Below are 10,045 nucleotides of genomic sequence, written 5' to 3' on the forward strand. Positions count from 1 at the left end.
TCAAATGCTTCCCTGGGCAGAGAATTCCACAGATTCACAACCCTCTGGGAGAAGAAATTCCTTATCGGTTTTAAATTGGCTCCCCCGTATTTTGAGGCTGTGCCCCCTAGTTCTAGTCTCCACGACCAGTGGAAACAACCTCTCTGCCTCTATCTTGTCTATCCCTTTCATTATTTTAAATGTTTCAATAAGATCACCCCTCATCCTTCTGAACTCCAACGAGTAAAGACCCAGTCTACTCAATCTATCATCATAAGGTAACCCCCTCATCTCCGGAATCAGCCGAGTGAATCGTCTCTGTACCCCCTCCAAAGCTAGTATATCCTTCCTTAAGTAAGGTGACCAAAACTGCACGCAGTACTCCAAGTGCGGCCTCACCAATACCCTGTACAGTTGCAGCAGGACCTCCCTGCTTTTGTAATCCATCCCTCTCGCAATGAAGGCCAACATTCCATTCACCTTCCTGATTACCTGCTGCACCTGCAAACTAACTTTTTGGGATTCATGCACAAGGACCCCCAGGTCCCTCTGCACCGCAGCATGTTGTAATTTCTCCCCATTCAAATAATATTCCCTTTTACTGTTTTTTTTTCCAAGGTGGATGACCTCACATTTTCCGACATTGTATTCTATCTGCCAAACCTTAGTCCATTCGCTTAACCTATCTAAATCTCTTTGCAGTCTCTCTGTGTCCTCTACACAACCCGCTTTCCCACTAATCTTTGTGTCATCTGCAAATTTTGTTACACTACACTCTGTCCCCTCTTCCAGGTCATCTATGTATATTGTAAACAGTTGTGGTCCCAGCACCGATCCCTGTGGCACACCACTAACCACCGATTTCCAACCCGAAAAGGACCCATTTATCCCAACTCTCTGCTTTCTGTTAGCCAGCCAATTCTCTATCCATGCTAATACATTTCCGTTGACTCCGCGTACCTTTATCTTCTGCAGTAACCTTTTGTGTGGCACCTTATCGAATGCCTTTTGGAAATCTAAATACACCACATCCATCGGTACACCTCTATCCACCATGCTCGTTATATCCTCAAAGAATTCCAGTAAATTAGTTAAACATGATTTCCCCTTCATGAATCCATGTTGCGTCTGCTTGATTGCACTATTCCTATCTAGATGTCCCGCTATTTCTTCCTTAATGATAGCTTCAAGCTATAGGTTAAAGTCACACATGATAACTGCTGTACCTTTATTGTACGCATCCCTAATTTGTTGTTTGATGCTGTCTCCAACCTCACTACCACTGTTTGATGGTCTGTACACAACTCCCGTTTTCTGCCCTTTGGTATTCTGCAGCTCCATTCATACAGATTCCACATCATCCAAGCTAATGTCCTTCCTTACTATTGCGTTAATTTCCTTTTTAACCAGCAATGCTACCCCACCTCCTTTTCCTTTCTGTCTATCCTTCCTGAATGTTGAATACCCCTGGATGTTGCGTTCCCAGCCTTGGTCAACCTGGAGCTATGTCCGTGATGCCAATTATATCATATCAGTAAGTAACTTTTAGCACTGTTGTTGCCAATTTAAGTGTATCTAAGGGTTAATCAATGGCAGGAGCGCTCGGACACGTGTTATGCTCCTCCTGTGTTATGTGGGAAATCAGGGATGCCGCCGGTGTCCCTGACGACTACGTGTGCGGGAAGTGTATCCGCCTGCAGCTCCTGACGGACCGCGTTGTGGAACTGGAGCTGCGGGTGGATTCACTCTGGAGCATGCACGATGCTGAGAATGACGTGAATAGCACATTTAGTAAGTTGGTCTTACCGCAGGTAAACGGTACACAGCCAGATCGGGAATGGAAGACCAACAGGAAGAGCAGTGCAAGGAAGGAAGTGCAGGGATCCCCTGTGGTCATCCCCCTGCAAAACAGATACACCGCTTTGAGTACTGTTGAGGGGGATGACTCATCAGCGGGGAGCAGCAGCAGCCAGGTTCATGGCACCGTGGCTGGCTCTGCTGCAGAGGGCAGGAAAAAGAGTGGGAGAGCTATAGCGATAGGGGATTCGATTGTAACAGGAATAGATAGGTGTTTCTGCGGCCGCAACCGAGACTCCAGGATGGTATGTTGCCTCCCTGGTGCAAGGGTCAAGGATGACTCGGAGCAGGTGCAGGACATTCTGAAAAGGGAGGGTAAACAGTCAGTTGTTGTCGCACATATAGGTACCAATGACATAGGTAAAAAAACGGGATGAGGTCCTACGAGGCAAATTTAGGGAGCTAGGAGCTAAATTAAAAAGTAGGACCTCAAAAGTAGTAATCTCAGGATTGCTACCAGTGCCACGTGCTAGTCAGAGTAGGAATTGCAGGATAGCTCAGATGAATACGTGGCTTGAGGAGTGGTGCAGAAGGGAGGGATTCAAATTTCTGGGGCATTGGAACCGGTTCTGGGGGAGGTGGGACGAGCACAAACCAGACGGTCTGCACCTGGGCAGGACCGGAACCAATGTCCTTGTGGGAGTGTTTGCTAGTGCTGCAGGGGTGGAGTTAAACTAATATGGCAGGGGGATGGGAACCTATGCAGGGAGACAGAGGGAAATAAAATGGAGTCAGAAGCAAAATATAGAAAGGAGAATAGTCAAAGTGGAGGGCAGAGAAACCTAAGGCAAAAAACAAAAGGGGCCACATTACAGCAAAATTCTAAAGGGGCAAAGTGGGTTAAAAAAAACAAGCCTGAAGGCTCTGTGCCTCAATGCGAGGAGTATTCGGAATAAGGTGGATGAATTAACTGCGCAGATAGCAGTTAATGGATACGATGTGATTGGCATCACGGAGACATGGCTCCAGGGGGACAAGGCTGGGAACTCAACATCCAAGGGGTATTCAGCATTTAGGAAGGATAGACAGAAAGGAAAAGGAGGTGGGGTGGCATGCTGGTTAAAGAGGAAATTAATGCAATAGTAAGGAGGGACATTAGCCTGGATGATGTGGAATCGGTATGGGTGGAGCTGCGGAATTCCAAAGGACAGAAAACGCTAGTGGGAGTTGTGTATAGACCACCAAATAGTAGTAGTGAGTTTGGGGACAGCATCAAACAAGAAATAAGGGATATGTGCAATAAAGGTACAGCAGTAATCATGGACGACTTTAATGTACACATTGATTGGGCTAACCTAACTGGTAGCAATGCAGTGGAGGAGGATTTCCTGGAGTGTATTAGGGATGGTTTTCTAGACCAATATGTCGAGGAACCAACCAGGCAGCTGGCCATCCTGGACTGGGTGATGTATAATGACAAGGGACTAATTAGCAATCTTGTTGTGCGAGGCCCCTTGGGGGAAAATGACCATAATATGGTCGAATTCCTTACTAAGATGGAGAGTGACAAAGTTAATTCGGAAACTCGGGTCCTGAACTTAAGGAAAGGTAACTTCGATGGTATGAGGCGTGAATTAGCTAGAATAGACTGGCAAACGATACTCAAAGGGTTGACGGTGGATAAGCAATGGCAAACATTTAAAGATCACATGGATGAACTTCAGCAAATGTACATCCCTGTCTGGAGTAAAAATAAAAATAAAGGTGGCTCAACCATGGCTAACAAAGAAAATTAAGGATAGTGTTAAAGACAAGGAAGAGGCATATAAATTGGCTAGAAAAAGCAACAAACCTGAGGACAGGAAGAAATTTTGAATTCAACAGAGGAGGACTCAGGGTTTAATTAAGACGGGTAAAATAGAGTATGAGAGGAAGCTAGCCGGGAACATAAAAACTGACTGCAAAAGCTTCTATAGATATGTGAAGAGAAAAAGATTAGTGAAGACAAACGTAGGTCCCTTGCAGTCGGATTCAGGTGAATTTATAATGGGGAACAAAGAAATGGCAGACCAATTGAACAAATACTTCAGTTCTGTCTTCACGAAGGAAGATACAAATAACCTTCCGAAGGTACTAGGGGACAGTGGTCTAGTGAGAAGGAGGAATTGAAGGATGTCCTTATTAGGCGGGAAATTGTGTTAGGGAAATTGATGGGATTGAAGGCCGATAAATCTCTGGGGCCTGATTGTCTGCATTCCAGAGTGCTCAAGGAAATGGCCCTAGAAATAGTGGATGCATTGGTGATCATTTTCCAACAGTCTATTGACTCTGGATCAGTTCCCATTGACTGGAGGGTAGCTAATGTAACACCACTTTTTAAAAAAGGAGAGAGAGAGAAAATGGGTAATTATGGACCGGTTAGCTTGACATCAGTAGTGGGGAAAATGTTGGAATCGATCATGAAGGATGAAATAGCAGCGCATTTGGAAAGCGGTGACAGGATCGGACCAAGTCAGTATGGATTTATGAAAGGGAAATCATGCTTGACGAATCTTCTGGAATTTTTTGAGGATGTAACTAGCAGAGTGGACAAGGGAGAACCAGTGGGTGTGGTGTATTTGGACGTTCAGAAGGCTTTTGACAAGGTTCCACACAAGAGATTGTTGTGCAAAATCAAAGCACATGGTTTTGGGGGTAATATACTGACGTGGATAGGGAACTGGTTGGCAGACAGGAAGCAGAGAGTCGAGATAAACGGGTCCTTTTCAGAATGGCAGGCAGTGACTTGTGACGTGCCGCAGGGCTCAGTGCTGGGACCCCAGCTCTTTTCAATATACATTGATGATTTGGATGAAGGAATAGAGTGTAATATCTCCAAGTTTGCAGATGATACTAAACTGGGTGGCGGTCTGAGCTATGAGGAGGATGCTAAGAGGCTGCAGGCTGACTTGGACAGGTTAGGTGAATGGGCAAATGCAAGGCAGATGCAGTATAATGTGGATAAATGTGAGAATTTCCATTTTGGGGACAAAAACACGAAGGCAGAATATTATCTGAATGGCGGCAGACTAGGAAAAGGGGAGGTGCAACGAGAACTGGGTGTCATGGTTCATCAGTCACTGAAAGTGGGTACGCAGGTACAGCAGGCGGTAAAGAAGGAAAATTGTATGTTGGCCTTCATAGCTAGGGGATTTGAATATTGAAGCAGGGAGGTCTTACTGCAGTTGTACAGGGCCTTGGTGAGGCCTCACCTGGAATATTGTGTTCAGTTTTGGTCTCCTAGTCTGAGGAAGGACGCTCTTGCTATTGAGGGAGTGCAGCGAAGGTTCATCAGACTGATTCCAGGGATGGCTGGGCTGACATATGAGGAGAGACTGGATCAACTTGGCCTTTATTCACTGGAGTTTAGAAGGATGAGAGGGGATCTCATAAAAACATATAAGATTCTGACGGGACTAGACAGGTTAGATGCAGAAGAATGTTCCCGATGTTGGGGAACTCCAGAACCAGGGGACATAGTCTTCAGATAAGTGGTAGGTCTTTTAGAATTGAGATGAGGAGAAAGTTCTTCACTCAGAGAGTTGTTAACCTATGGAATTACCTGCCGCAGAGAGTTGTTGATGCCAGTTCACTGGATATATTTAAGAGGGAGTTAGATATGGCTCTTACGGTTAAGGGGATCAAGGGGTATGGAGAGAAAGCAGGAAAGGGGTACTGAAGGAATGATCAGCCATTATCTTAGTTAATGGTGTTGCAGGCTCGAAGGGCCGAATGGCCTACTCCTGCACCTATTTTCTATGTTTCTATGTTTCTATATTCATTAATTGCTGCCTGCGCAGTTAATTCATCCACCTTATTACGAACACTCCTCGCATTGAGGCACAGAGCCTTCAGGCTTGTCTTTTTAACAGACTTTGCCCCTTTAGAATTTTGCTGTAATGTGTCTTGCATTTCTCTGCCCTCCGCTTTTACTTTTCTTTTTTCTATCTTTTGCTTCTGCCCCCACTCTACTTCCCTCTGTCTCCCTGCATAGGTTCCCATCCCCCTGCCATATTAGTTTAACCCCTCCCCAACAGCACTAGCAAACACTCCAACTTGGACATTGGTTCCTGTCCTGGCCAGGTGCGGACCGTCCGGTTTGTACTGGTCCCACCTCCCCCAGAACCGGTTCCAATGTCCCAGGAATTTGAACCGCTCTCTTCTGCACCACTCCTCAAGCCACGTATTCATTTTAGCTATGCTGTCATTCTTACTCTGACTAGTACGTGGCACTGGTAACAATCCTAAGATCACTACCTTTGAGATCCTACTTTTTAATTTAACTCCTAGCTCCCTAAATTAAGTTCGTAGGACCTCATCCCGTTTTTTACCTATATCGTTGGTACCTATATGCACCACGACAACTGGCTGTTCACCCTCCCCCTCCAAAATGTCCAGCAGCTGCTCCGAGACATCCTTGACCCTTGCACCTGGGAAGCAACATATCATTCTTGAGTCTCGATTGTGGCCGCAGAAACGCGTATCTTTCCCCCTTACAATAGAATCCCCTCCCACTATAGCTCTCCCACTCTTTTTCCTGCCCTCCTGTGCAGCAGAGCCACCCATGGATCCATGAGCCTGGCTGCTGCTGCCCTCCCCTGATGAGTCAGCCCCGCCAACAGTACCCAAAACGGTGTATCTGGTTTGGAGGGGGATGACCGCAGGGGACCCCTGCACCAACTTCCTTCCATTGCTCTTCCTGTTATTCACCCATCCCCTATCTGTCTGTGTAACCTTTACCTGCGGTATGACCAACTCACTAAACGTGCTATTCACGACAGCCTCAGCATCGCGGATGCTCCAGAGTGAATCCACCCGCAGCTCCAGTGCCGCAATGCGGTCTGTCAGGAGCTGCAGCAAGATACACTTCCCGCACATGTAGTCGTCAGGGACACTGGAAGCATCCCTGAGTTCCCACATAACACAGGAGGAGCATGACACATGTCCGAGCTCTCCTGCCATGACTTAACCCTTAGATTAACCTAATTTGGCAACAATGATAAAGGTTACCTACTGATAACGAAATAAAAAGAAGAAAAAAAGATTAAATACTCATCAATCCACCAGCCAATCACTTACCCGCTTGGCTGTGACGTCACCTTTCGATTTCTTTCTACTTCTTTGTTTACCTTCAGCACCTGCACCAGCTGGCTCCTGACTGCTGCTGCTCGAACTCCCGCTCGGGCCTTTTATAGGCCTCTCCGGCTCCCCGAACTCCCGCTACTGACAGCCGATGTTCGAACTCCCGCTCGGGCGTTTTATAGGCCTCTCCAACTCCCCGAACTCCCGCTCCTGACTGCCGCAGCTCAAACTCCCGCTCGGGCCTTTTATAGGTCTCTCCGACTCCCCTAACTCCGTTCCTGACTGCTGCTGCTCGAACTCCCAATCGCGCCTTTTATAGGCCACTCCAACTCCCCGAACTCCTGCTCCTGACTGCCGCGGCTCGAACACCCGCTCGGGCCTTTTGTAGGCCTCTCCAACTCCCCAAAGTCCCACTCCTGACTGCTACTGCTCGAACTCCCGCTCGGGCCTTTTATAGGCCTCTCCGACTCCCCGAACTCCGGCTCCTGACTGTTGTAGATTGGGATGTTTGAAAGTTGGAATGTTGGGATTTTGGGATGTTGGGATGTTAGGAATGTTGTGAGTTTGGATGTTAGGAATGTTGTGAGTTTGGATGTTGGAATGTTGAGATGTTGGGATGTTGGGATATTGTGGTTTGGGATGTTTGAGGTTGGAATGTTGTGATGTTGGGAGTTGGAATGTTTGGGGGGATGGGATGTTGGGATTTTGGAATGTTGATGGTTGGGATGTTGGAATATTGGGGGTTGGGATGTTGGAATGTTGGGGGTTGGGAAGTTGGAATGCTGGGATGTTGGAATGTTGGAGGTTGGGATGTTGGGATGTTTGGGGTTGGGCTGTGGGAATACTGGGATGTTGGGAGTTGGGGTGTTGCGATGGTGGGGGTTGGGACGTTGGGATGTTGGGATGTTGGAGGTTGGGATGTTAGAGGTTGGGATGTTGGGGCATTGGAATGTTGGGACGTTGAGGGTTTGGATGCTAAGGGTTGGGATGTTGGGATGTTGGGGGTTGGGATGTTAGGGGTTGGGATGTTGGGGGTTGCGATGTTTGAATTTACTGGGTTGGGATGTTGGGTTTTGGAATGTTAGGATGTTGGGGATTGGGATATTGGGGGTTGGGATGTTAGAATGTTGGGGATTGGGATGTTGGAATTTTGGGGGTTGGATTTTGGGATGTTGGGGGTTGGGGTTTGGATTTGGGGATTTGGGGTTTTGGGGGTGGGGTTGGATGATTGGGTTTGGGGGCTTGGGTTTGAGGGGTTGGGTTTGCGGGGTAGGGGTGGGATATTGAAGGTTGGGCTGGCCCAATTTTCTGATCTCAACTCCTTCCATTAACTCATAATTTGAATGCATTCCAGAATCAGCTCTGCTTTCTCTGACACTTTTTACAATTAACACACCACGCCTTGTTTATTTACTAAAAGTAGAGGTAGATCCATAACGTTCTTATTTTCTTTAATGATGTAGCTTCATCAGTCCCATTGCTTAAAAAAATTATGGTTGAATGCTAGAATACAAAGTAAATCTACCAATAATATAGAAAGTGTCAAACCAATGTCTGATTTTGTGGCTATGATTTAAATATTTAATTGTAGCGATTGAAGAGTTATCACCCATTTACCATATAGGAAATACTTAATGCAATTTTTATTTATCAAAGGCAAAGCAGATCAATTTTGTCAGAGATAGGATTTGAATGATTCATTTTTAGTCATCGCTTCACATTTGGCTGTGGAAACATAGAAACATAGACAATAGGTGCAGGAGTAGGCCACTCGGCCCTTCGAGCCTGCACCATCATTCAATAAGATTATGGCTGATCAATCACCTCAGTACCCCTTTCCTGCTTTCTCTCCATACCACTTGATCCCTTTAGCTGTAAGGGCCATATCTAACTCCCTTTTGAATATATCCAATGAACTGGCATCAACAACTCTCTGCGGCAGGGAATTCCACAGGTTAACAACTCTCTGAGTGAAGAAGTTTCTCCTCATCTCAGTCCTAAATGGCCTACCCCTTATCCTAAGACTGTGTCCCCTGGTTTCTGGACTTCCCCAACATCGGGAACATTCTTCCCGCATCTAACCTGTCCCATCCTGTCAAAATCTTATATGTTTCTATGAGATCCCCTCTCATCCTTCTAAACTCCAGTCTATAAAGTCCCAGTTGATCCAGTCTCTCCTCATATGTCAGTCCAGCCATCCCTGGAATCAGTCTGGTGAACCTTCGCTGCACTCCATCAATAGCAAGAATGTCCTTCCTCAGACTGGGAGACCAAAACTGAACACAATATTCCAGATGAGGCCTCACCAAAGCCCTGTACAATTGCAGTAAGACATCCCTGCTCCTATACTCAAATCCCCTAGCTATGAAGGCCAACATGCCAATTGCCTTCTTCACCGCCTGCTGTACCTGCATGCCAACTTTCAATGAATGATGAACCATGACACCCAGGTCCCGTTGCACCTCCCCTTTTCCTAATCTGCCGCCATTCAGATAATATTCTGCTTTTGTGTTTTTGCCACCAAAGTGGATAACCTCACACTTATCCACATTATACTGCATCTGCCATGCATTTGCCCACTCACCTAACCTGTCTAAGTCACTCTGCAGCCTCTTAGCGTCCCCCTCACAGCTCACACCACCACCCAGTTTAGTGTCATCTGCAAACTTGGAGATATTACACTCAATTCCTTCATCCAAATCGTTAATGTATATTGTAAAGAGCTGGGGTCCCAGCACTGAGCCCAGTGGCACTTCACTAGTCACTGCCTCCCATTCCGAAAAGGACCCATTTATCCCGACTCTCTGCTTCCTGTCTGCCAACCAATTCTCTATCCACGCCAGTACATTACCCCCAATACCATGTGCTTTGATTTTGCACACCAATCTCTTATGTGGAACCTTGTCAAAGGCCTTTGAAAGTCCAAATACACCACATCCACTGGTTCTCCCTTGTCCACTCTACTAGTTACATCCTCAAAAAATTCCAGAAGATTTGTCAAGCATGATTTCCCTTTCATAAATCCATGCTGACTTGGACATATTCTGTCATTGCTTTCCAAATGCGCTGCTATTTCATCCTTAATAATTGATTCCAACAGATCCCCCACTACTGATGTCAAGCTAACCGGTCTATAATTATCCATTTT

This window comes from Pristiophorus japonicus, chromosome 9 (genome assembly GCF_044704955.1).
Source record: "Pristiophorus japonicus isolate sPriJap1 chromosome 9, sPriJap1.hap1, whole genome shotgun sequence".
Lineage (NCBI taxonomy): Eukaryota > Metazoa > Chordata > Chondrichthyes > Pristiophoridae > Pristiophorus > Pristiophorus japonicus.